Below are 24,838 nucleotides of genomic sequence, written 5' to 3'. Positions count from 1 at the left end.
GGTATCTTTTTTTTGGATATGGAGAAGTTGGAACCCTCCTATCCTTTGAAGCGATAGAAATGTTCCAGAATTAGTGGTAATGGTTGCACAGTCATGTAAATACACTAGACACACTGAATTACAAAATTGACAAAATACAGATCTGCCTTGTTTTAGTCAGAATTGGTTAACTACTATAACAAATAAACCAAATTTGTAAGGCTTTTTTTTTTTTTTTTTGAGACAGAGTCTCACTCTGTCGTTCTGGGTAGAGTGCCCTGGCATTCTCATAGCTCACAGCAACCTCAAACTCCTAGGCTCAAACGATCCTCCGGCTTCAGCCTCCCGAGTAGCTGGGACTACAGGTGTGTGCCACCATGCCCGGCTAATTTTTCTGTTTTTGGTAGAGACAGGGTCTTGCTCTTGCTTAGGCTTATCTAAGGCTTTTTTAAAAACCCCAAAACCTCAGTAGGAGGTGAGAGAGGAAGAACTCAATTCTGACAGGGGAGATTTTGAACTTGGAAATAGCATTTAAACCAGACCACAAAGAACAATGGTTAACATAATAGCCATTTACAAAGCGCCCATATCTGTTACGTAAATGTGCGGAATGCCAGGCCTTTATTTCTAATTCTCCATCTACATAGTTGCAGATGGAGCCCTGGCACCTCAGAGACATGGGGATGGCTTGCTCAGGGCCACAGAGCCAGAGACGGGCAGGAGAGAGCGCGACTGGCTGACAGCAGCTATGCAAATCTGTAGGGTTCCAGTAGTCTACACAGAGGGAAGGGCAGGCACAGGGCACAGGGTAGGAACCAGCAGCATACGGATGGGAACCAGCAAGGCAGCCAGGTGACGGGCGCATTCATCCGGTTACTGTTTGGAACTGGAGATCCATCTAAAAAGGTAGTCAGGGGTCATAATTGTGAACGGTTTCTGGATTCTTCAAAGCGCTGGAGCCTTTTACGCCAAAAGAGAACTGTGCTTTAGTGACAGGGCTCTGACAACAAGAAGGATGACGCAACCGGAGAGCCTGAAGTCAAGGTGACGGTTAAGAGTTTAGAAGAAAGGGTCTGAGGCCTGGGCTGGGGTTGTAGAACCAAACAAGGAGGAAAGGAGGAAGCTAATAAAACCACTACTTCAAATTGGCGAAAGCATCTTAAGTGTTGACATTAACACTTTCCATTGACGTTTGGCATTTTGAATACGGCAGAACTGTTCTTCATCAACAGAGTTATTTTGGACCAACGACTGATCTAATTAACCTAAGTGCTGAAGTATGGAAATGCTATTTTGTCCCAAACCTACTAGCTACCTTTGCTCTGTAATCTCCAACCTTGGTTAATGGTCTTCTGGCTAGGAGACCGAGGGGAAGCTATTGATTAGCCAGGAGGTGGCATGGTCCAAGAGTGTTAATAACCTTTTCTTTGTTCTGGCCTCTCACAGGTAATAAAGAGAGGGAGGAAAGTGTAATTGAAGGTATTCAGCAGATTCCAGGAGCTGAAATTGTTCTTTTCTATGCCCAGAGTCACAAAGGTTCGGAGGCCACCATCAGTATGGTGTAGCGGTTAAACACTAAGATCAAATCCCAGCTCTGCCACTTGTTAGCTGGGTAGCCTTGGCTTTGGCCTACTTACTTAACCTTGCTGTTCCTTGGATTTCCCTTTTAGAAAATATAGATAATGATACCATCTTCCTAACATTGTTGGGAGGCTTAAATCAGTTAAAACATGCAGGAGAGTTTAGAAAATTGCCTGGTACATGCTAATACCCCAAAACTATTTGAAATTCTTGTTTTGGGATTTTCCAATTCCTTCCTTTCTGCTTTTTAGAATACATTTTGAAAACAATAATTTGGTAGCAGTATTTTCCATTCACTCTTAAAATAATTCTTAACAATTATATCTGAAATCAGCTCATACTAACAGAACTGATGTAGCTTTTGAAAACTATAGTGCGATCTATGCTAGACTTAGGTGTTTCAAGGATTCATGCTTAATTATGGTGAACAGAGCTGCAACTTTACTCCTTGTGTTTATCTCCTGAATGTCCTTTCACTTTCTGAAAAGGAGTGGGGAAGGGAGAAGGCATTTTCAAAGGCATAAAGCTGAGCCAGGGATGAAAAATGATGTGGTTTTGTTTCTAGCTCTCTCTCTCTCTCTCTCTCCTTTTTTCCTTTAGCTATATTCTTCTTGCTGTGTCACACAGACACCGAAATTTCTGGATGTCAATATTTGCTTTCCATCACTACTAAGAGAAATGCACATAGTGACTTATTTGATTGATCCATCAACCCCGAAGGATGTACTGAGCCTGAGCCCTGTAGGGACAGCAAGGCCTCCTGTCACCATAGAGCTTACAGCTGATTGGTGGGATGAGGCCAATGCGAGAAATGACAATACCGTCTATACGCTAGAAACAGAGCAATACTCTAAGCAGACATCAGTAAGACCCAAATGACTTGAGCATCTGGGGATTATTGGTTACTCCCACAGTGGTGGAGCTGTCTTGTGACTTAGGAGAAAGGAACTCCATGCCAGAAAGCTGACTTCCAATATCTGGGGCGTGCAAAAGCCATGGAACAGAAATGGGAGGAAGCGACACCTTGAGACGCTCGGCCTATCTTTGAATGGCGTTTGGATTCACCTTCTCTCTGCTTCATTCTGAGTTTCTCTCTGGTGAAAGGCTCTTATCACTTCTTGCTTCAAGTGATGATGTTCCACGCTTTCATCTTCTATCTACCCAGCTCTTAAATATGAGATAAAAGAAAATATTAATACATATCCTAAGGAGAAACCCAAAGAAAAAATAAATAGATACAATTAAGGGCCATAATTTTCAGATCTAGAAAAGCTGGTTACTCAGAGTAATTCACACACCATTGAAAGACCAATTAGAACTATTAGCAAGTTGTTAGCACTCACTTTAAACTCTCTGCTCTGATTTAGCCTCCAATCAGAAGGAGATATGTGTCACTAGAAGTGACATCATTATCATCAAAATGCATAAACAGCCTGCAGTTCACAACCGCTTATTGTGTACTTTACCTGTGTAAGCATTGTGGAATCCTGCCCCGCCCCAAAGATTTAAACACACACACACACACTCCAGTACCAAGCCTCTAGCTACTGATCCTGATGGTGAAACTAGCATTAAAGACATGGAAGAGTCCCCAGTAGTATAAAGCTTCAAAATTTCAGCAAAGGCCGGGCGCTGTGGCTCACGCCTGTAATCCTAGCTCTTGGGAGGCCGAGGCGGGCGGATTGCTCAAGGTCAGGAGTTCAAAACCAGCCTGAGCAAGAGCGAGACCCCGTCTCTACTATAAATAGAAAGAAATTAATTGGCCAACTGATATATATATAAAAAATTAGCCGGGCATGGTGGCGCATGCCTGTAGTCCCAGCTACCCGGGAGGCTGAGGCAGAAGGATCACTCGAGCCCAGGAGTTTGAGGTTGCTGTGAGCTAGGACGCCACGGCACTCACTCTAGCCTGGGCAACAAAGTGAGACTCTGTCTCAAAAAAAAAAAAAAAAAAATTTCAGCAAGGAGGAAGACTCTGGATACTTCAAAAGTTCAGAACCTCAGAGGCTGGGGTCAAATAGACCTCCCTTTAGGAGTTACCATTTGAGCCTGGCCTTGAAGGATGAGTAAAACTGAGGCAGAAAAGCAGAGGAGATTGAAGAGAAAACATATTATTAACAGTTAAGAGGGTGGACTCTGACATTAGACAACTGAGAATCAACCACGTAGCCTTGCATTCATTACTTCGCCCCTCTGTGCCTTGGTTTCCATATCTGCATGGGAATAATGCTAATATTAGTATCTATCTGACTGTCTTGTTGGGAAGGTGAAGGGAGTTAGTTCACGTTCATTATGAATTACACAATGCCGTGCTTGACATACAGCAGACAGTCAGTGTTAGCTGCTGTGGCATGGAGCAAATATGAAGAAAGCACATTCAAGAGTGGTATTTATCTTAGGATCACTTATTTTCTAACAATCCTGCAAAAGCTACCTTTAACTTGATTATTCAGAAAAAATTAACTTATTGGAAAACCTTTAAAAAATAAACCACATAAAATTAATTCATTTAGATTTATAGAAGGGAATAGAAGTGATAGGAGGGTGGTGTATTACTGTTACTTATATGTTTTTCAATCAACCTACCTTTTCCCTGGTTCCCTTTTTACAGGTAAAGGGAAACTGTATATCTTATATCTTATTCTGCTCAGGCTGCTATGACAAAATAGCACAGACTGGGTGACTTAAACAACAGACATTCGTTTCTCATAGTTCTGGAGGCTGGAAATCCAAGATGATAGTGCTGTCATGGTCAGGTTCTTGGTGGGAACTCTCTTCCTGGCTTAGATGGCTGTCTTCTCGCCGTGTTCTCATATGGAGGGAAGGAGGGGACAATCTATTTGGCTTTTCTTATAAAGACACTAATGCCATCATGAGGATAACACCCTCAAGTCTTTATCTAAATCAGATCACCTCCTGAAGGTCTCACCTCCAAATACCATCACACTGGGGGTTAGGGATTCAATATATGAATTTGAAGTGGGGGGGGACACAAACATTCAATTCATAATACTACTTTTAAAAGAAAAATAAGAAACAAAAAATTCAAACTGATGCATTTTGAATGGTCCTATAGAGCCAAGTATTCAAAAGCTAAAGAAAGCTTTAGGAATAAGACAAAATTTATGATAATGCCTGTATCATTGAAGATTAAAATGTAACTTTTATGGGTGAAAAGAATATCATTTTTTTTTTGAAAATTATACTTAAGAGTGTTTAAAGATAAGGAATTCAGAAATTCTGGTGGTGTGGAAGGGCAAAGAGTTGATAAGACCAGGAAAAAAAAAATCATGTTTTACCTCCTTTTATATAAGTATGCTTATAGTCATCTCAATAATTATGAATAGCTAGAGAGATTTTTCTGTGATAAAATGTCTAGTAGATTTAACTTGTGGTGAGCAAGCAGATTTGAAGCCACCCCTGTTGCATGGTTAGTGGGGATATGGATGCCTCAAGTGCCTCTTCAGCACCTTGGTGGCCAAGCCATCTGCCCCCTCCCCTCCCACTGTGCTCTTCTCTCCCCTCTCCCTTCTATAGCCCTTGCAGAAGTTCCCAGTCCTACTGCCACTGCTATGGACAGGTGCATGAAAGCATGCGTTGTTGGTGGTGGAGTTTCCATCCCCATCAATTCCAAATTTGTCGGGGAGGGGAGGAGAGGTGTCTCAGGGGTCCCAGGTGAAATGAGGAACAAATATTCACATTGAATCCATGTTTATCAAAGCAGTTAATTTCTACAGAAATTCCAGTACCAATGAGTAGGTTTACTGAAAAGCAAATGGGGCTTAAGTTTCCTGATCTTCATTTACATGAGCCCTTCTAAGGGGCTGTTGTGCTTTTGCCTTTTTTATCTTAGGGGTGGCTCCCCAAATTGTAAGCGCTTCAAGCCCTACAAATTCCGAATGCCTCTGATCATTTAATTATGGCCTTACTTTCATGGGCTTCTGTAGGTTATCCTGGAACCTCGCTACCGTATAAAATGTTACTTCTAAGGAATGGTTTCTATTAAGAAACAAACAGCAATTACTAACGATTTACGTACAGTGTGTTCCTGACCTGGTTAATTGTCTGGTCTCTAACTAGGTACTTAGTGAATGTTTGCTGATTGAATGATGATGAAATAAATGAAGGGAAAATGGAGTTAAAACACTCATTGAGTGCTTCTCTCTGGATGGTGAAAATATGATTTTTATTTTATTCAAAATTGAGTTTTTAAATTTTGAAAATTTCTACCATGAACTTCAATTGCTTTGAATACTTTAAAACTAGCTTTAAAAGTTTATAGTATGGATATTCTTTTATCTGTATATGTATGAAATGCTTTCTCTGTGGCCTTCTGTCATTTCTGAGGCTATCTAGTCAAACAAACCTTACCCACCAGAAATCTCTCATGCCAACCACTATCTGAGCCCTTAAGGGATAGAATACTATCCAGGTTAATGACAGAGATCTTGGCCTGTTCCAGATGACCTATCAGTGGTCCCCAACCTTTTTTTGGCACCAGGGACTGGTTTCATGGAAGACAATTTTCCCATGGAGTGTGGTGCGTGGGATGATTCAAGTACATTACATTTCTTGTGCTGTCAAACCTCTCTGCTAATAATAATCTGTGTTTGTGGCTGCTCCCCAGCGCTAGCACCACCGCCTCAGCTCCACCTCAGCTCATCAGGCATCAGATTCTCACAAGGAGCGTGCAACCCAGACCCCTTGCATGTGCAGTTTACAGTAGGGCTCAAGCTCCTATGAGAATCTAATGCTTCTGCTGATCTGACAGGAGGCGGAGCTCGGGCGGTGATGCAGGTGATGGGGAATGGCTGTAAATACAGATAAAGCTTTGCTTGCTCACCTGCCACTCACCTGCTGTGCAGCCCGGTTCCTAACAGGGTACTAGTCCCTGGCCTTGGGGTTGGGGACCACAGGTCTATATAGGTAAGGGAAGAAGAGAGGAGAGGAAGAACAAAGCTTGTTGTCCTCAAAAGAACCTTTTATATAGATATAGATATGTACGCACACACACCTTAATTATGCATTTATTTCATTGTATCACAAGTGACAGTTTTGGGTATGGCCTAAAAACCCCAGGGAAAATGTACTACATTTGGATAAATCCAGCAGCTGGGTTTACTCCCACTCCTGACTTTCAGGAGGAATGTAAAGCGAATAAACTTGTATCAAATTTGAGTTTATAATATATATTTGAAATAATAGCTTCTATTTATTGAGTTCTTATCATGTGGCAGGCATTATACAAAGTGTTTTATGCGCACTGCCACCTCATTTTATTTTCCTTTTACTTTTCACAAGCTTATGAGGTAGGAACTATTATTATCAATCCTGTTCTACAGATGAGTTAAGAAAGAAGAAATCAGATAAGTTAGGGCCGAGTGTGGTGGCCAACGTGGGAGGATCACTTGAAGCTAGGAGTTCAAGACCAGCCTGGGCAACACAGCCAGACCTGTCTCTACAAAAAATTTAAAAATCTGCAGGGCGTGAGGGTGCAGGCTGTAGTCCCAGTTACTAAGGAGACTGAGGTAAGGGGATCACCTGAGCCTGGGAGTTGAAGGATACAGTTAGCTATGATTGTGCCACTGTACTCCAGCCTGGGAGGGTGAGGCTTGTCTCTTTTGGGAAAAAAAGTCACCTATGGGATGGTGGCTGCTGCATCTGATTTAAATCCCAATTTCTCTACCCTCCCTTCTTAACTACTTCTTTCCAAGAGGCTAGACTACAAAAAATTCAGGTTCCAAAGAGAAAAATGAACTAGCATATGGATAATTTAAAAAAGAGGAACATAAGTTGAGTTTCTCAGCTACTGGGAGGCTGAGACCAAGAGGATCCCTGGAGCCCAGGAGTTTGAGGACAGTCTGGGCAACAGGAGAACCCATCCCTAAAAATAAATAAGTAAAAAATAAAATAAAAATTTCAAAATGGAATAGTAGACTTTTGAATTGAAAAAGGGATGGAAAAAGGGAAAACCACTTTTCAAAAAAGGCTCATCTCCTAGACATTAATGGGTGCTTACTAACTCATTTTATTAAACTATGAATTTGCTTTTCAATTGTCTTATCACTGTCACGGCTCTGATGTGTCCTTTTCCATTTTCCAACTTCATCTTGGCTGAATGTGAGAAATGATTCGGTTTGTGTATGATCCTCGAAGCCCTGGAAAGATCTTTCGCCCCTGTTGTTTTCTTGGGTGTTCTCACTCCGGGGCCTGACATTCCTCGCGAGTCTAAGGCAACGAAGGAGCAGCGAAGCGCAGGGAACGCACAAAAGACATCCAAAGGCTATCAGTGTAGAAAGATCAGTTAGGTGCGAACACGAAACACCCAACATTCAGGGGAAGAGGAGAAAAACACCCTTTCCCAGAGGGTGGGAAGCTGGTTGACCTTCTCTGAGGGTCCACAAAGAAGCGGACAGACGCAGCGGTGGACAGCTATCTTTCTGGGCCACCGACCACCCGGACGCTCCCAGCAGACACGGCCTCTGCGCTTGGGTCCTAGGCGACGACCGGGGACGGTGGGGACAGGGGCTCGGGGCGCGGGGTCTCACGTTCTTGTCTTTCCTCCCAGTCTGCTTCTATAGAGTCGCCAATGGTTCATTCATCCTGCAGACGCCGCAGCTCGGGGCAGGGTGGCGGCGGTTCGGTGGCCGGCCCGAGCCAAAGTGACTGCGCCCACCCGTCCTGCCTGGCCTGGGAGGGAGGGCCCCCCGATGGGGCGAGGATGCCCGGCCGTCCCTGCGTCTGCGTCCACCTGGCACAGCCCCGCGGCTGGGTGCACGGTCTGGCGCGGATCTCCCGCCGGGCTGGGCCCACCCGGCCACCGGAGCAATCGTGCGGCTCCGGCTCCGACGCCACTGCCCGAGTGATAGGCCCGGGGAGGCCGGAGGGGACGCAGCCTTCCCGCCAGGGTCTTCCGTCCCGCTGGCCGGCCGGCGCCGGGGCCGCGCGCGCGCACACACACGCACGCACAGACACACACACACACACACACACACACACGCGCAGGCTCGCACGCACGCCTCGGCCTCCTTCCCCCCCGGCGCCCGAGCAGCCCCGGCGCCCACCGGCCCGGCCCCCGCCCAGCGCGCCGCGCCCCGCCGGCCTCCGCGGCCCCTCCCCGGGCGGGGAGCCCGACGCGCGCGGGAGCCGGGCGCGGGGAGGGACCGCGGCGGGGGAGTGTCTGGCTGCCCCCGCCCCTCGAGTGAGTGACTGGGCGAGGAGGTCCCCTCCCTCCTCCCTCAGTCCCTCCCTCGCCCGCTCCCCGCCAGCGCCGCTCGCTCCTGCCGCTCCCGGGGGACGCTCCGCGCCCGGCCGCCCGGCCGCCGCCTCTCGCACTTGAGTTGGAGCCGCGCGCCCGGGCTGGAGGGCTGGCCGCGCCGCCTCCCGCACGCCCGCACGCGGCCCGGCGCTCTCCGGCTCTGCTGCGAGCGGCGGCGGAGGAGCCCGGCGCGGCGCGGGCGAGGAGGGAGGAAGAGCAGAGGCGAGGACGGAGGGCGGGGGGCGCGAGGCTGGCCACCTTCGCCCCCCCGCGGGCGCCCGAGGTAAGCGAGCGGGAGCCCTCGCCGGCTCCGGGGCGGGGGCGGCGGCGCAGCCCGGCGGCTCGGCTCCCGCATCCCCGCGGCGGGCGGGCGGGCGGGCGGCCTGGGCGGCCCCGCGCGGAGGGACGGAGGGACGGAGGGACGGCAGCCGCGTTCTGGCGCGGCCGGCGGGGCTGCAGCGAGGGCGGAAGCCGGGGTGGGCCCGCGGGGGGCGTCTGCCGGCCGGGCGCAGGGCCGGGCTGCGGTTGGGGCGCCGACGACTTTCGCCACCTCGAGGCCTGGGTGGCTGGCGTGAGACACCCCTCCGCACCGCAGCCCGCCGCCCGCGGCCTCCCTGTCCTCTCCGGCTCTGCATGTGGCCGCCGCGCTCGCGAGCCGAGCTGGGAGGAAAACCCCAGATGCAGAATTCTGTGCCAAGTCCCCAAGTCCCCGCTCCCGCTGATGGATGTGTCTGTGTGGGTGGTGCGATCCCCGGGATTTCTGAAGTTTTGACCTTTTTGGGGTGGCTTGTTTCGCTGCATCTGTGTGCCCGTCGCGGCGCATCCGCGTCCCTGCGAGGCGGCGGGGGGAGCTCGGTCATTGTACGCGGAGCGGATCGCACCCCTCTGCGGGCGGTTCGCGAAGTGCCGCCGCCGCGCTGCCCCTGGCCTGCTGGTTACCGTCCTTCCCGGTCACCCGCCCTCCCCCCTGCGGAGGCTTGCTTTTTTTCCTTCTCTCTCTTTCACTTACTGTTTGTGTGAGAGGAGTCCTGGGCTTAAGGGCTCTCATGGATGACCCATTCATTTCTCTTCTACAGCTCTGGTGGCTCGTGCACGTTGGTAAAATTTGGGGTGGCCCTCTTTGCTCCAAGAGTTGCGTGGTCAGAGATAAAAATACACACACACACACACACACACACACCCGCACTCATTCTGAGATGGGAAGCGGAGAGAGAAGTAGTTTGTTTCCAGTAGGAAGTTGAAGACCTATGAGATGTCTTCCTTCGCCTGCGGGTTAGGAAGATTGTTTTCATATAGATAGTGCTTCTGTGTGCGTGGCTGGAAGACGGCCGTAAGTGCAGTTATTGGAGCAACTCTGAAAGTGATACGCCCTGGCCGCCCGGAACCTCGGTACGACACGCGTACTCTGACTCAGATGTCAGAGGGGGCTGACACACCATAGATTCCATGTAGAAGTTTTTTTCTTTTAGGAGACTGTACAGACCCTTTGGGGAAATGACAGGATCATTACACAGACAGATGTAATGAACACCTCCCTATTCGAGGGGATGGGCTCACCTTCTACCTAATTAGAGCAACCTTTCAGTTTGGTAGATCTGGGATGTACCAGCAGAGAAACAAACATGGGTGGAGTGGACCCAAGCTGCTTTATCTCTGTCGTCGGTAGGAGGTGATGTTTCTGAAGGGTCTTTTAAGGCCAAGATGCTGAATTGGGGGTTCTTCTCCCCATTGTCATACATGTAGAGCTGGGTTGTAGGAACAGTAGAACATGTTCTGCGTTGGCTGTTTGGAGATGCAGTTGTCAGACATGGAAATTAATTTGGACTTGATCACCTATTTTGGTTTTCCTACTTATAAGGTAGGAAGTGACAGTGATAGGACAACTGAGTATATTTATAGGTATTAAACCGATGCTGGGACTAGCACTTCACAGATCAGATCACAAATGCATCCTCGAAATATACTGTTCTTTCATGTTTTCTGCTGTGCAAACCCGGCTCAGAGAACAGCCCTGTAACAGGGCCACTAGGGAAAGCAGCAAAAACAAGCACAGTCAGCCCTTGGATGGGTAGCTGCCGGAGGAGGGGCGGGGTGCTTTTCTTGTCTAGCATTATCTCAATGGGGCAGATTTCCCAAGAAGAATGGCCTTGGGTGGTAGCGAGTTCTCACGTCCTCCAGTGGTAAAAGTTCATCCTGGAAAGAACCCGGAGGTTCTATTTTCCAGCTGAGCCTCTGCTGACTCAGTTTTACTCTGAGTTGAGAGAACTGATAATTTTCTTTTCTTTGCCTGTCATTTATCCTTTCCCTGCCCCATCTCACCTTAGCATTTAATGTGGATTTCTGGGAATTAATAGGCCGCTGAAGTGCTTTGAGCTTCCTGGAGAATCACAGGGTATAAATACTGTTTGCTGTGACGGACTGAAAAGCCCTGCCGAAGAGGAAGGTGGTTTGCGCCATTACGAGTGTCATTCCCAGGTTGACGGGGGCTCAGCACTGTGCTGGATTTGTGACCAGGCGAGCTTTGAGTGTTGCATCCTGAGTGGCCTGCCCCAGGCCCTAAGTGGCTCCCTTCTATCAGATGTTTTTGTCAAAGAAAGAGAACTGAATTCAGGCTGGGAGAGGGAGTGTCATGGCACCACCCAACAGGGCAGGGGAGGGCAGAGGACATGTTCCCAGAAGGTTCCCATGTGTGATAAGCATCACCAGCTTCATTTGAACTCGTCGCTATAACTTGTAGCCATATTGGGCACCTATTGTGGCTTACACATTTAAGTACACAGGGCATGGGGTTCTGGATCCTTCCAAGTTGTCTTCCAGTCCTAGTTGTAGGGTGGCCCTAAGGAGATAACATGATAGTAATTCTGGAGGAATACTGGAAGAAGTTGAATGCCAGTTAACAGAGAAATTGGTTAAGCCTCACTCTCTTATGATACTTTGTTTTTCTTCAGCTTCTCAGAACCAAATATAAGGGGGGATGGCTTTGTGTGTCATGTGTGTACTTGCCCTCTTGCTGTTGTGCCGGCATCTCAGAGTGTGGGCCCTGCTTGTCTTTGGTGGCTTAAACTAGTCTGGACCTCAGCATGGGTAGAATGAAATCCAAACTCATCAGAGAGGTTTTAGGGGTAGTGTGTTCACGTGGACAGCCTGCAGCACTCCAGGAAGCCCTCTGAGCAGCACTGTGCTGATTACCAATCAGCAGGGAAGGTATGGCAGGTGTGATCTTGCGATGCAAATTTACGTGAAAATAATTCATATATAAAAGTTGACTTGCCTCCAACTTTTAGGAACATAGTGACTATGCAAATCAACTTATACATCTAGTAAATAGGAGTTCACTGAGGGATATAGGAGGGATCAGTGTTAGTTTCATGAAAATGTACATCTCTTAAAAAAACTATTTTGGAAATGGATATAGTGCAGCTCCCTCCCCAGGTGAAGGGAGGATTACATGACATAATGCGGGTGGGAGGACCCTGTACAGTGTGCATGGTATTCAGATGTCTCACTGACTTTTTTTCCCCCAGCATTACTCTTTAAAGATATTTTTATTTTATTAATATGTTTTTAACCAACAAGTACATGCATTTTTGGCCATTTCATGCATGTCCTGTTTCTTCTGTAAGCCTCAATTTTAGAAGCCCCATAGCATGGGGAAATAAAAGTTGTGCTTAATTAAGTTCTCTATAAACATGAAAGGCAGATTGCAATAGACTGGTATAAAGTACTGCTTAGAAAACTATGAAGACAGGATTAGGGTTTGGGTGCAGGAAGAGTTGCGACAGTGAAACTCTATTTTAAAAAAATGGTGACAGTTTTGACGTTAAGGGATCATAATTCAAGAGCTTATCTGAAGTGGCATGTAAATTATATATATACATATTTTTAAAGTAGGCAGTTATTTAGCTTGACTGCCTCAGTTCCAAAGTTTAATTTTGTAAGTTATAGTTGCAACAAGAAACAACATGACTTGCTGTGGTTACGCAATTATGACAAGAGTGGTTGGTTGGATGTAAACTGGGCTGGGATAAGCATAGAAATGAACACATAACAGTGTCTGCAGGCACCAGGAGTTAAGAAGTTTTTTTTTTTTTTTTTTATTAGCTATGTTGCTGGAAAATGTATATCCCAGGTTGTAGGCTAGTCACCCAATGTAAAGATTGCTTTCCCTGTACACTTGAGAAAGGAGATGCGACTTCTCCGATCTGGAATGGAAACTGAGAAGATTAACTGACCAAGCTACTGGAAGACCAGGCTGTCCTGGTCATTTCGGCAGTCCCCATAGCAGCAGCACTCTACCTTGCACTTGGGAGTCACTCAGTGAGTGATCGAATCGAATAGAATTTGAATTTACTCATTAGTGAAGATCTATGATGCGTCAAAACCTCCTCGGAGAAATACATTAGATGCAGATTTAAGTTTTAATAAATCTGTATGGTAGTTTGTTAAGAGCTTCGTATTATGCCTCAGGTAGGAGTTTTAAATGTTGAAACATATTTGACAGGAAAGTAAACATACCAAACATGATGTCCTCTCAAATTACTGGAATTTCTTGCTAGGGGCACCTTGATTTGGAATACATGTAATTTCTCTATTTGACGGCTGTTCCTTCCCTTATGATTGTATCTGTGGTCTTCATTTTATTTGTCTGAGGGGCTCAGTGAATAGCAGTGCCTCATATTTATAGTGTGCTTTACAATTTTTAAATTGTAAATTTTTAAATTTCAGGTACCCTGTCTCCTGTGACATTCGGCTACGGCCATAGCAAGCAGGGCATTCCATGCTGGGACCCCCTTCTGGAATGTGCTGGATCAAGGAGTGGTGGACAGGTCCTGGAGAAGCTCAGGACGCCCCACCTCTTGATTTATTAGATTCACTGCTGCTGCCTCTAAAGTAACTTTTAAAAAGGAAAGTTGCGACCTGTTGGTGTACTGAGTTCACTCGGGCTCCCAGCATCCTGCGGCTCTTCCCCAAACCTGTTCTCTCTCCTGGGCTGCCTTTTCCCTCTTCGTCCACCTTTGCCGGATATCCCTTCACCTTCCTGTTCTTTCTGAAGTCTTTTCATGTTGTTCTGCCCCCCAGATTTTTATCCATAGGCTCTCCTGCTTCTTATCTCACCATCTTCCTTTTGTCTGAAAGACTTCAGTTTTATGTGTCTGAATGAGATTTTCAAGTGCGCTACTTTAACCATAGGGTGTTGGGATCTGCAGATCCACTTTCTTTGTGTGTCCTCCCAGTCATATGCCCAACATAAACTTCCTGCTTCCAGCCCGGCCACGCCCTTCTGCCTTTAGGGCCCCTCTTCTGTCCTACTTTGCCCTACTTGCCTTCATTATTCCTGCCACCCACTTCTCCCCATCAAGCCTTCAGATCTTCTAGCACATTCCTGCCTCTGCCTGTTTCCCAGGCTCCCGCCATCTCTGCAGATGTGTTTATAGCATTCGTGAGTTGACATCCACACACTCCATACCTTGTGGAAAAATGGAGTTAGAGCACCCTCAAGTTGAGAGATCTTTCTACCTTTGTTTTCGTTTTTGATTCCACTATGTTATATTGTTGACTTTTTAAGGCCCTTAAGCCATTTAATGATAGTGAAGTACTTTGCTTATTCACTTCACTTAACTATTATATCCTCCTTTGGATGACAGATAAAGGAAAAATCTTGATGGTTATTGTTATTTTTAAAGATTTGGAGGACAGATCTTGAAAAGCATTTCAGAAATTTTCATAATAGCACCAGTGAAAGGCTTTAACACCAATTTATTACATGCTAATCACAAAAGTAAAATGGTTTATTTTATTTCATCTTCATTACCTTTTTTTGTCCTTCGGTTAAGCAAATGTTGGTTAAATAAATATTACTGTAACTTGAACAAAAATTTATTTTCATTTGTTGTAGTTTTACTGCTTTCCATGAAAATTTTATAAGCTCGTGGGACACATTTATGCCAAGCAAAGATTCTTTAGTTAACACCTCATATTGTTGGTTTCCCCTGTAAATTTGTAGCCTATGTTGACACTGTGAATAGGGTCAGTGGGAAAAATAGTAGTAAACTGAGGACTGCTACTGGAAAAACAGATCCCATTGATTTATTACATACAAATTTGGATTGGTCTTTTTAGAAAACTGTTCTCCAAAAGTAGATCCAGCTCTAGTTATGCAATATAACTAGCCCTGAGTGCTTTAGGGCTTTTAGAAGAAGGTGCATTAAAGTAGAGCAGGGAGATGATGGTTTGAGAGTAAGAATTCTCTTTCTTTGATGAATCTCTATTTTATTTGAGTGCAGTGGATATCACAGTAGTTCCAGTTCATTGTTAAGCTGCATGTTAGAATATATTCCACTTCACTTGGTGACTTATGGTTTTCCCCACCTGAACTGGGTAGGGGAAGGGACATGAGAAGTTGATAGTTTTCACTGAAGTGTGGAGTGGGGTCATTTTCCATACGTGTCATCACAGGTGTACATGGTAAGGGAGGTGCTCTCAACAACCCAAGGGGTATAGTGTATGTCACAGCTACTCTTAAAAGCTTCTCCCTGAACCCCAAGGTTGACAAGGAGGTATATACATGGCTGCATACACTATTGTAGACTCCCAGTATTAACACTACAGTTTTTTTCATGAGACAATCGAAAGGCCAAGTGTAAAGTAAGGAGGTGCTGCAGGCTACCAGGCTGTGACTTGAGGAGAACTTTTCAAAGACACAGAGAGTTAATACATGCCAAGCAGTGACTTCTTCAGCAATTCTGTCTGAAAGTTCTGCCAAAAACAATTTTCCGAAGATAATTTTGTAGCAGTTCTTATAATTAATAAGTTATAAAGTAACAAGAATCATACATCTCATTATATGTTTCAGGCAGATACTATTTTGATGAAGGAAGTGAGAATCCAGGAACATCTCTGAGTTCCTTAGTGTTTGCTGAAAATTCAGATGTTCTGGCTTCTGTGCCAGCAATCTATGACAATCTAGATAGAACTTCCCAAACAAATCTTATGCTTAACCTCCATGGTCTCCCCAACATCCACCCCCACCTTGCCTTGGCATAACCCTCTTCCCTTCTGCTGTTTCTCTTGAGATCCAAGCCATTTCTCAAGTCTCTGTTCACATGCCACCCCCTCCAAGATCCCTTTTTCTGCCATAGCAGTGATTTCTCCCTTACCCTCCATGAACTCCTGCAACTCTATTTTAGGCTTAGTTTATTTCCTTATTTGTTTTGTTTTAATTTATGTATGTTTTGTCCCTAGCCAAACGTAAGCCCTCATATCATTCATGCCCACTGGGCTTCCAGAGTAGCTTGTGCCGAGTAAGTGGCTATCCGTTGATTGACAGCAGGTGATTGATCTGAGGCTTGGAATTTCTCTCTATGCAGACCTTGCTCCTGTTTAAAACTCTCTTTAACCAAATAAGGAAGTATAGTCAGATTGAGAAAAGATAATGGGAATTTTTTAATTCCCTTGTTGGCCAAGGTTAAGGCACCTAATCTTTATTATTCAGTCAGGTAATTTATTGAACATTTACTTTTGTGGATGACGCTTGGTGACCTCTCAGTGCCTGGCACTGGAGAGGTGCTGGAGATAGAGGGCTATAAAGGCCTGGCCCTGCCTTTGTGGAGTTCTCAAACAGGGGAACTGACACGTGAACACGTGATATGTGGTGAAGAGACAAAGGTGCTTTGGGCATTGAGATAAGAAGGCACTCAGTTCTGGCCAGTAGTGGCAGAGGGTACATCACATTTTCCCTGGGGCAGTCCTGGCTTATTCCCACCATCCAACATAGTTAATAACAGCATCCCCTTGACTCTCGGAAGGGTCCCAATTTGGACAATAAATGATAGTGTCTCAACACTGAGAAGCCCTAGCAGGTCTCACAGAGAGAAAAGTATTTGGAGTAACACTTGAAAGCTACACAGAAGTCCCTTAGGGTACTGCTTACATTGCCAAAAATGTTGGGGGAACTAACACTGGTTCATTAACTTTTAATTTTTCTTATTTTGCCATGGACTCATAGACCAGCTCACAGACTGGCATTTGGGGAAGATGGAAGATGAAATAGGGCCTTGCAGGTGGAAGCCACGCAATGAGGTGGAGCCATGTGGTTATGAGTCGATGTGACTGGAATGTCCACATGTGATGGAGAACGATCGGAGATGAGGCTGGTGAACTGTAAAAAGCCTTTTAGATTATGCTAAGACTTTGGATTTTTGCCCAAATTATAAGCAACAGGAGGCATTCAAAGATTGTAAAGAGGGAAGAGACATAATTTGCACAATAGTTGCTTCTTTCATGAGTGTAAGTAAGAGACTGGAGGACACAGAGATAAGTAGAGCGAGTGAACTCTTGCACCAGCTTGGTAAGAGATGCTGGGAGCTGAGCTTAGGGACAGATAGGAGCAGGATTTAGGAAGTAGAATTGGTAGGACTCAGTGATAATTGGACATGGAGTGTGATGAAGGGATAGAGTAAAGGATAATTGCAAAATTTCTGGATGGATTCCCCTCAGTGAGATGGGGAATATAGGCATTGGGGAGAAAAACAGTTAACTCAGTTTGAAATACATTGAGTTTTAGGTGTATATATTCTCTTAGGTGGAGATAACTAATAGGTAATTGAAACTCTGGTGTGGAGTTCAGAAGAGAGGTCTGTGATAGCATTACGAGTATGATCTCAGCTCAGTCATCATTTTCTCAGGCAGTCGTTCCCCGATATCCATGATGAGGTCAAATCTCTCTATGCTGCCCTCTTACTGCACCATGCACCTGCTCGCCTTGCTAGTATAATGATTGCACATTCATTTTTGAGATTCTTTCATTAGTGTTAATACCAACTGCCAACTGTAAGGTCAATGAGGGTGGCACTGTATCTGCTTAGATCCTCTTGTTTCCAAAGAATACCTACCATACAACAGGGGCCCAGCACATATTGGTTGAATGGATGAATGAATCAATGAAAGAAAGAGAGTGTTTGTAAATGCGGTAGTTGATGCTATCGTGTTTCAGCATGAGGTTGCACAGGGAAAGTATGTAGAAGAAAAAAACTGAACAGTGAGTTCTGGGGACCTCCACCCTCTCAGAGGTGTGCCGGGAAAGGATGATGAAAGAGAGTCGAAGAGGCAGGAGAGCAGGCAAGCATGGCGTCTGTCGGAGAGGAAGGAGGGAGCGTTGAGCACTGGCATGTGGTCAGAATGGCTGCATGAAGAAGTAAAATAATACTGAAGAGATTTTCTCAGGACTTGTAATGTCTTATTAAATACAGGTGGGAATATTTACCTTATGGGAGGCTATCAGCTTGTTTCCTCACTGTTAAAAAACTCTGTATGGCTACTTAGCATTGTAATATTATACGATTAGCTTATGCTGCATGCAAAGTTTAATGTTTGATCACTTTGTTAGTTTTGTATGTTCAGAACCTGAGTTTAGCCTTATATAATTTATGCCAGTGCCCAATATGTAGCAGAAAAATTGGAGCCATGTTTTGGGAGAATGATGAAACAGCACAATGTTTAATCATTGTGAATTTATGAGTGTGCATATTGATTTATAAGGGGATAAAAACACATAGGCGTCTACATTTCACCAGGTGAATAGCCACCAACAGTAAGGACACATTAAGTTACAACGGATGGCTAATCGTCTGATTCCAGAAGTGGAGGCTGAGCAGCAATGCCATTAAAGGTTTGTAGTATAAATAGGGAAGCTTATTGCAGAGTGTGATTGTTACTTTTCTCAGTCTCCACTGAGAGACTCAGGCAGAGGGGGGGCGGTGTTTAAATGCAGTGGGAAGAATATGGGCTTTGGATTCACTAGATTCCATCCCAGTTCTACCACCTCCTAACCCTAGCTTCATGATCTCAAAAACAATGGCAGTAGTTGACAGTAGTAATAGTATTAATAAAACATATATTGAGTGACTACTCTCTGCCCAGGTATGTTACTCTGTGCTGAGTATGATACATGCATTATTTCTTTAATGTTTGCAACAAGTCCATGAGCAACCTACTATGATTACTTCTGCTTTATGGATAGGGAGGAACTGAGGTTCAGCATGTTTGGGACCTTGACCAAGGTCTCATAGCAAATAAGTGATGGTGCTGACACTGGAATCTGGGCTCTCCTTCTCTAAACCAGGCCAGGCCTTTCATGATCAACCCATGGCCAATGCTGTTTCCCCTCCCAGTGACCGGCTCCTTTTCACTCATCTACTGCTGCTTTTTGAAACAAATCACAGACATTCTATAATCTCATCTGTACATACTAGATTACACAGACTTGTGTCCCATCCCTTAACGATAGGGATATGCTCTTAGAAATGTGTCATTAGATGATTTCCTTGTTGTGCACACATCATAGAGTGCACTTATACACACCTAGATGGCGTAGCCTGCTACATGCCTAGGCTTTGTGGTGTGACGTATTGCTCCTAGGCTACACACCTGTGTAGCATGTTACGTACTGAGTACTCTGGGCCATTGTAACACGGTGGTATTTGTGTATCTAAGCATATCTAAGCATAGAAAAGGTACGGTAAAAATATGGTGTAAAAGATAAAAAATCGTACACCTGTATAGGGCAGCTCCGTTACGATCTTATGAGGCCACTGTCGTCTAGACTGTCCGTCCTTGACCAAATCGTCCTTACGCAGTACATGGCCATACATATTTCTAAAAGGTAAGGACCCTTTTCTATTAACAATACCGTAATGTCATTATCATACCTACGTTTTAACAAGAATTCTTTAATATTAAATGTTCAGTCAGAGAGCAAATTTCCCAGATCGCCTCATAATTTTTAAAAAAATGATTACTTTGTTACATTTAGGATCCAAACAGTTTCCACGCCTGAGAGATGCATTTGCCTTGTTTATAGGTTTCCTGTCTCTGTGTTTCCCTTGTCTGTTTTTCTTCCCTAGTAGTTTATTTGTCGAAGAAACAGGGATTTATTCAATACGATTCCTTGCATTCTGTGGTTTGCTGATTGCTTCTGCTTTCTTGGTGTTCATTACTATGTTCTTCTGTTTCCTATAATTTCTGTAAAGTGATAGTTTGAGCTAGACTGAAAGCTTGCTCAGGCATTTTGGCAAGAGGACATCATACAAAGTGTTATGTACTTCCTATGATATCACATCAGGAGGGATGCAATGCCTTTTTATTTATTCTTTTGTGATGTTAAGACTGATCAGTGGATTTAGGTATATTCAGCCTGCTCTTTCCATTATAAAGTTTCCCCAGGCCCTTCAAAAACCAGTGATGGTGATTATTATTTCAGTAAGGGTTGTAAATGGTGATATTCTATTATCCGTTTACATTTGCTAACTGGAATTTTTCTCTCAAGAAGACCTTGGCTGCATCAACTATTTGGTTACCCTGAGATATAGTTTATGCAGGCAAATTCATGCTTGTCTTTCTTCCCTCTGTTTAGACCAATGTTCAGAATAATGCATTGATTTTCTAGTATCATCCAAAGGAGACCAATGAGGAATTTTTTTTCAAGTATCATTATGAACTTGTGGATTTTAATACAATTTATGTGTTATAATCCCTTGCAGTCTTTTACTTTGAAGCTCAAATTATTAATACCTTTGTCCCGTGGGAGAAATTTTAAATTGGCTTCTGGATCCTTTTGATGAGACTACAGTAGTTTTATAACTTCTTTACTTTCTGGTTTAATGAGCTATGTCAAATTTATCTTGTACTTTTCCTGCCCCAGATCTTTTTAGTGGTAAACGGTATTTAGAGACCACAGTTCGAGTGTTAAGGGTTCTCATTGCCTTTGAGCTAGTCATTGTTTTTAGGCCTTATCAGCAGCTAGGAAAATGTATACGTGTGCATACCTATCTACTTAGATATATACATTTGCCTGCGTATATGCTTTTGTGTATGCAAGTGTATATGTAGCATTTACATATACATCACATGTAAATATAATACACATATTTAGATATTATTTCTGTTTAACATAAGCAAACTTATCTTTATTTCTTCCCTCTTAGAAGAAAGGTTGTATACTGTAGTTCTGCACCTTGCTTTTTGCACTGATCAGTATATTTCAGAGATCACTCTGGATCATAGATAGGAGATATCTCATTGCATTTTATATTAATAGCTACAGAAACTGTACTGTGTAAATATACCAAAATTATTCATTTGGATATATGGTTGTTTCTAGTCTTTTGCTTTTACATTCTACTGGGGAATGGTTTATTTTTGTTGATGGGGGTTTATTTGCAAATCAAACATAAATCCTGAACTGATTTATTAACTAAGTGGACAGCTGAATGAACAGTGCTGCAGTGAACAACCTTGTGAATATTTATGTTCATATTCTTGCCAGTTTATCTTTAAGATATTAATAGATTCTTAGAAGTGGGATTGCCAGGTCAAAGGATAAATACATTTTCAGTTTTGCTAGATACTGCCAAATCCTTCTGCGGGTGCTGTGTACTATACTATTTTGCATTCCCACTAGCAAAGGATGAGAGTACCTCTTATCCCATGGCCTCCCAATAGAGCTATTGTACAGTGTTTAGGTCGTTGCTATCTAAATGGTGAGAAATTATTCTCCAGTGTAATTTCAACTCGTATCGCTCTTATCATGAGCTAGCTTGAACTTTTTCATATGTTTAGAAGTTGTTTGCATTTCTTTTCTGTAAATTCTCCAGATTTTTGTGCCCATATTTATGGTGTTGTAGGTCTTTTTCCCTTTATTTTATATTAAGGATGTTATCCTTAATATTTGACAAACTTGTTTCCCAGTTTATCATTTGTCATTTTTCTCTGGTCATGTGTTTTTAAAGTAAATTATTTTCTTTGATGAAGTCAGTTTTATCAGTCTTTATTGCCTCTTGGTTTTGAGTCATTTTTTAAAAAAAAATGTCCGTACTTCCAGGTTGCACAGCAACTCTGTCCAACAGAAATAAATATAATACAGACCATATGTGTAAATTTTTATTAGCTACTTTCAAAAAGCAAAAGGAAACAGATGATATTAATTTTAATAGTATATCTTTTAACCCAATATATCAAAAATGTTATTTTGATAAGTAATTAGTATTTTAAAAATATTAATGAAATAGTTTACTTTCTTTTTTTCAAGCTAGGTTTCCAGAACTGATGTGTGTTTTGTACTCTTAGCACATCTCAATTTGGTCACTAAAGTTTCATTGTAAATACTTGATCTGTATTTAGATTTCAAACAGTTTGCAGTTGACAAAAGTAAATTCACATAAGCAGGTTATTCCAGGTGTACTTAAAAGTTTTTCAGGGGCCGGGCGCGGTGGCTCACACCTGTAATCCTAGCACTCTGGGAGGCCGAGGCGGGCGGATTGCTCGAGGTCAGGAGTTCAAAACCAGCCTGAGCAAGACCCCGTCTCTACCAAAATATAGAAAGAAATTAATTGACTAACTAAAAATATATATACAAAAAAAATTAGCCAGGCATGGTGGCGAATGCCTGTAGTCCCAGCTACTAGGGAGGCTGAGGCAGTAGGATCGCTGAGCCCAGGAGATTGAGGTTGCTGTGAGCCAGGCTGACGCCAGGGCACTCACTCTAGCCTGGGCAAGAAAGTGAGACTCTGTCTCAAAAAAAAAAAAAAAAAAAAAAAAGTTTTTCAGGGACCAGAGATACCAGCTGCTGGATTGTCTAAAAAACAAGGAAAAGTTTTGGAGAAAGAGAAAAAACAAACAAACATAGATCGGGTATAGGTCTGAGGGAAATGTGCCAGAACCTACCAGAGACTCCATGGGAAGAAGTAGTGGAGCAGAACAAGGAGGAGCAAGGTATCAGCAGAGATCAACCCCCAAGAGCCTTGGAGTCCAGTGAGAAGGGTAGGTGGAGGGGTTTGTTTCTCCCCCCACTCCTCACATCTCTGTTGGATGGCGGGTTCCCAAGCTGCTGGAGAGAACTTCTGCCCATACAAGCTCAGAGACTGCTTTTGCCAGTGAGCTGGAAGCCTCGAGTGGACAGGGCATCAGCCTCACAGGCCCCCTGGGTTGCCTGCTATCTCCACAGACCCCAGCCAGGAATGGCGGGTGCCATATTGCTTCTCTACCCACCGTGTGCCTTTGTCTTTCCCAGGAGTCTTGAGCAACTCGGGTTTCGTCTCACTTGTTCCCACACAGACATTTTCCAACTCTGGCCCAGACTGCAGGAGCCACAGGGTCCAGCAGGTGCTACGTGATCTATGTGACTCCAGTGCCTGGAAATTTGGGGTGAGCAGCTTCCCACAGGGACGGATGGGCATGACCAGAGTGCTTGCTTTCCTTCATCCAGACTCTTTTTCTCCTCTTCCCCTCCCCCCCACAGCTGCCAGGAGAGACAGTTGAGCCACCACACTGAGGCTTCCACAGAGAGTAGGGGCTCAAACCTTTCCTCTTGAAGTCCTGCAGTGGACTGAGGGGTGCTTGGACTGCAAGTTTCCTGTCCATCAGCTATCCCTGGTGCTGCTTGCCCAGCGACTATATCAGAGCAGGATATATCCCGAGGTGGAGAGACATTGAATCTGCTTGGGCACCCCTTGGGCAATTCAGGACCAGTTCACTCCTCCCTGGCATGGTCAGGGATTGATCTTCAGGGACTTGAGGACAAATTCCCAGGCCAGATCCAGATCCTGTACCCCTAGGTCTCCACCGCATTGCTCTGGGGCAGGGAGGGGAGATTTGTGCATTAATCTTGGAAGGCAAGGGAGCTCGCATGGGCAGATCATGGTGGAGAGCAAAGTATGGGTCCTAGCTGCAGTGTGCTTGCAGGGCATCCCTCACCCCAAAGGAGGGCTGTGCTCTCAGCTCAGGCTGGGATCCTGGGAAGGGAACTTCTTGACCCACATCACAGTTGTGGTGGAGCCAGGCTGGCTTGAGCTCCTGCCTGTTGGCAGATGCCAAGGAGGGGGAACCTAGGAGAAGGGGAGGGCAGAGAAGAGCAAGACTTTCTCTAGACTGTGAGATTGTGATATCAGATGGCTCTGCCTCCACAAGCAGGCTGACTGGTGGGGTTGGGCCAATTCAGCCTCTCCCTGGCAGCTTTGCCCAGAAGCTGGGAGCAGACCTTGGACCCCTGCTGAAACATATAACTTGCCAGCTTTTGTAGAGCCTGAGGGCAAGCTCACCCAACCCAGTTCCACCCAGCTGTACTTCCCCACCCACCTCTTCTGTGGCAGAGAATAAAGATTCACCTGAAGTTTCAGGGCCCCACTTACCACTCAGGGCATTCAAGTGTTTCTCCTTAGGAGCTAGAGCCAGTTACAGGACCCCAAAATAGCACTGGACCTTGTCCCTTTTGGCAAGCACCACCTACTGACAGGGAGGTCAATTTGCATGCCCTTTACCACATTTTCTGACTCAATCATACAGTTGATTCTCATTTACAAGCACCACATACTAAGTCAAAGATTCAACTGGGCATGACATTATCTAAACAAAAGAAAATCCCAAAACAAGAAGCAACAGCTGTTCCAGATGAGAAGATATTAACGAAAGATCTTGGAAAGTATGAAGAATCACAGTGAAAGGTCACCCCCAAAAGAGAAGACCAGCTCTGTAGCAATGAATAGCAACCAAAATCAGAATATTGAAATGACAGATAAAGAATTCCAAATGTGGATTATAAGTAACTTTAAGAAAATATAAGAGAAAATGGAAAACCAATACAAAGAAACCACAAAAAATTCAGGAAATGAATGAAAAATTACCTAAAGAAATTGAATTAATAAAAAAAAAAATCAAACAGAACTTCTGGAAATGAAAAACTGATTCAAGGAAATGCAAAACAGAGACTTAAGAATAGACTAGAATAGACTTAAGAATAGACTAGGAGAGACTTAAGAATAGACTAGACCAGGTAGAAGAAAGAATCTCAGAGCCTGAAGATAACACCTTCAAACTAAATAAGTCAGTCAAAGATAAAGAACAGAGAATTGGGAGGAAGGAACAAAGCCTACAACAACTGTGGGTTTACGTAAAGAGGCCAAACATAAAATTATAGGCATCCCTGGGGGTGAGGAAGAAAACACACAAGAGTTATTAAACCTATTTGAG

General features: G+C 44.5%; 1 protein-coding gene and 1 long non-coding RNA gene across 2 annotated transcripts in view; one reads left to right on the top strand and one right to left on the bottom strand.

Moving 5' to 3' along the window:
* The first annotated feature begins 8,966 nt into the window (after positions 1-8,966).
* C23H1orf21 (chromosome 23 C1orf21 homolog) overlaps positions 8,967-24,838 on the top strand; it is a 243,175-nt gene continuing 227,303 nt past the window's right edge. Inside the window, exon 1 of the mRNA XM_020284377.2 lies at positions 8,967-9,101. The gene's annotated coding sequence lies outside the window, so the exon portion shown is untranslated. The remainder of the gene's footprint in view (positions 9,102-24,838) is intronic.
* Positions 9,367-10,151, bottom strand: LOC142863883 (uncharacterized). Its single transcript, XR_012914532.1, has 2 exons — positions 9,828-10,151; positions 9,367-9,649 (listed from the first exon to the last, which is right to left on the bottom strand). It is a non-coding gene; the product is annotated as an uncharacterized LOC142863883 (long non-coding RNA).

This window comes from Microcebus murinus, chromosome 23 (genome assembly GCF_040939455.1).
Source record: "Microcebus murinus isolate Inina chromosome 23, M.murinus_Inina_mat1.0, whole genome shotgun sequence".
In the NCBI taxonomy this organism is placed as follows: Eukaryota; Metazoa; Chordata; class Mammalia; order Primates; family Cheirogaleidae; genus Microcebus; species Microcebus murinus.
This window is presented reverse-complemented; position numbering and strand designations above follow the sequence as displayed.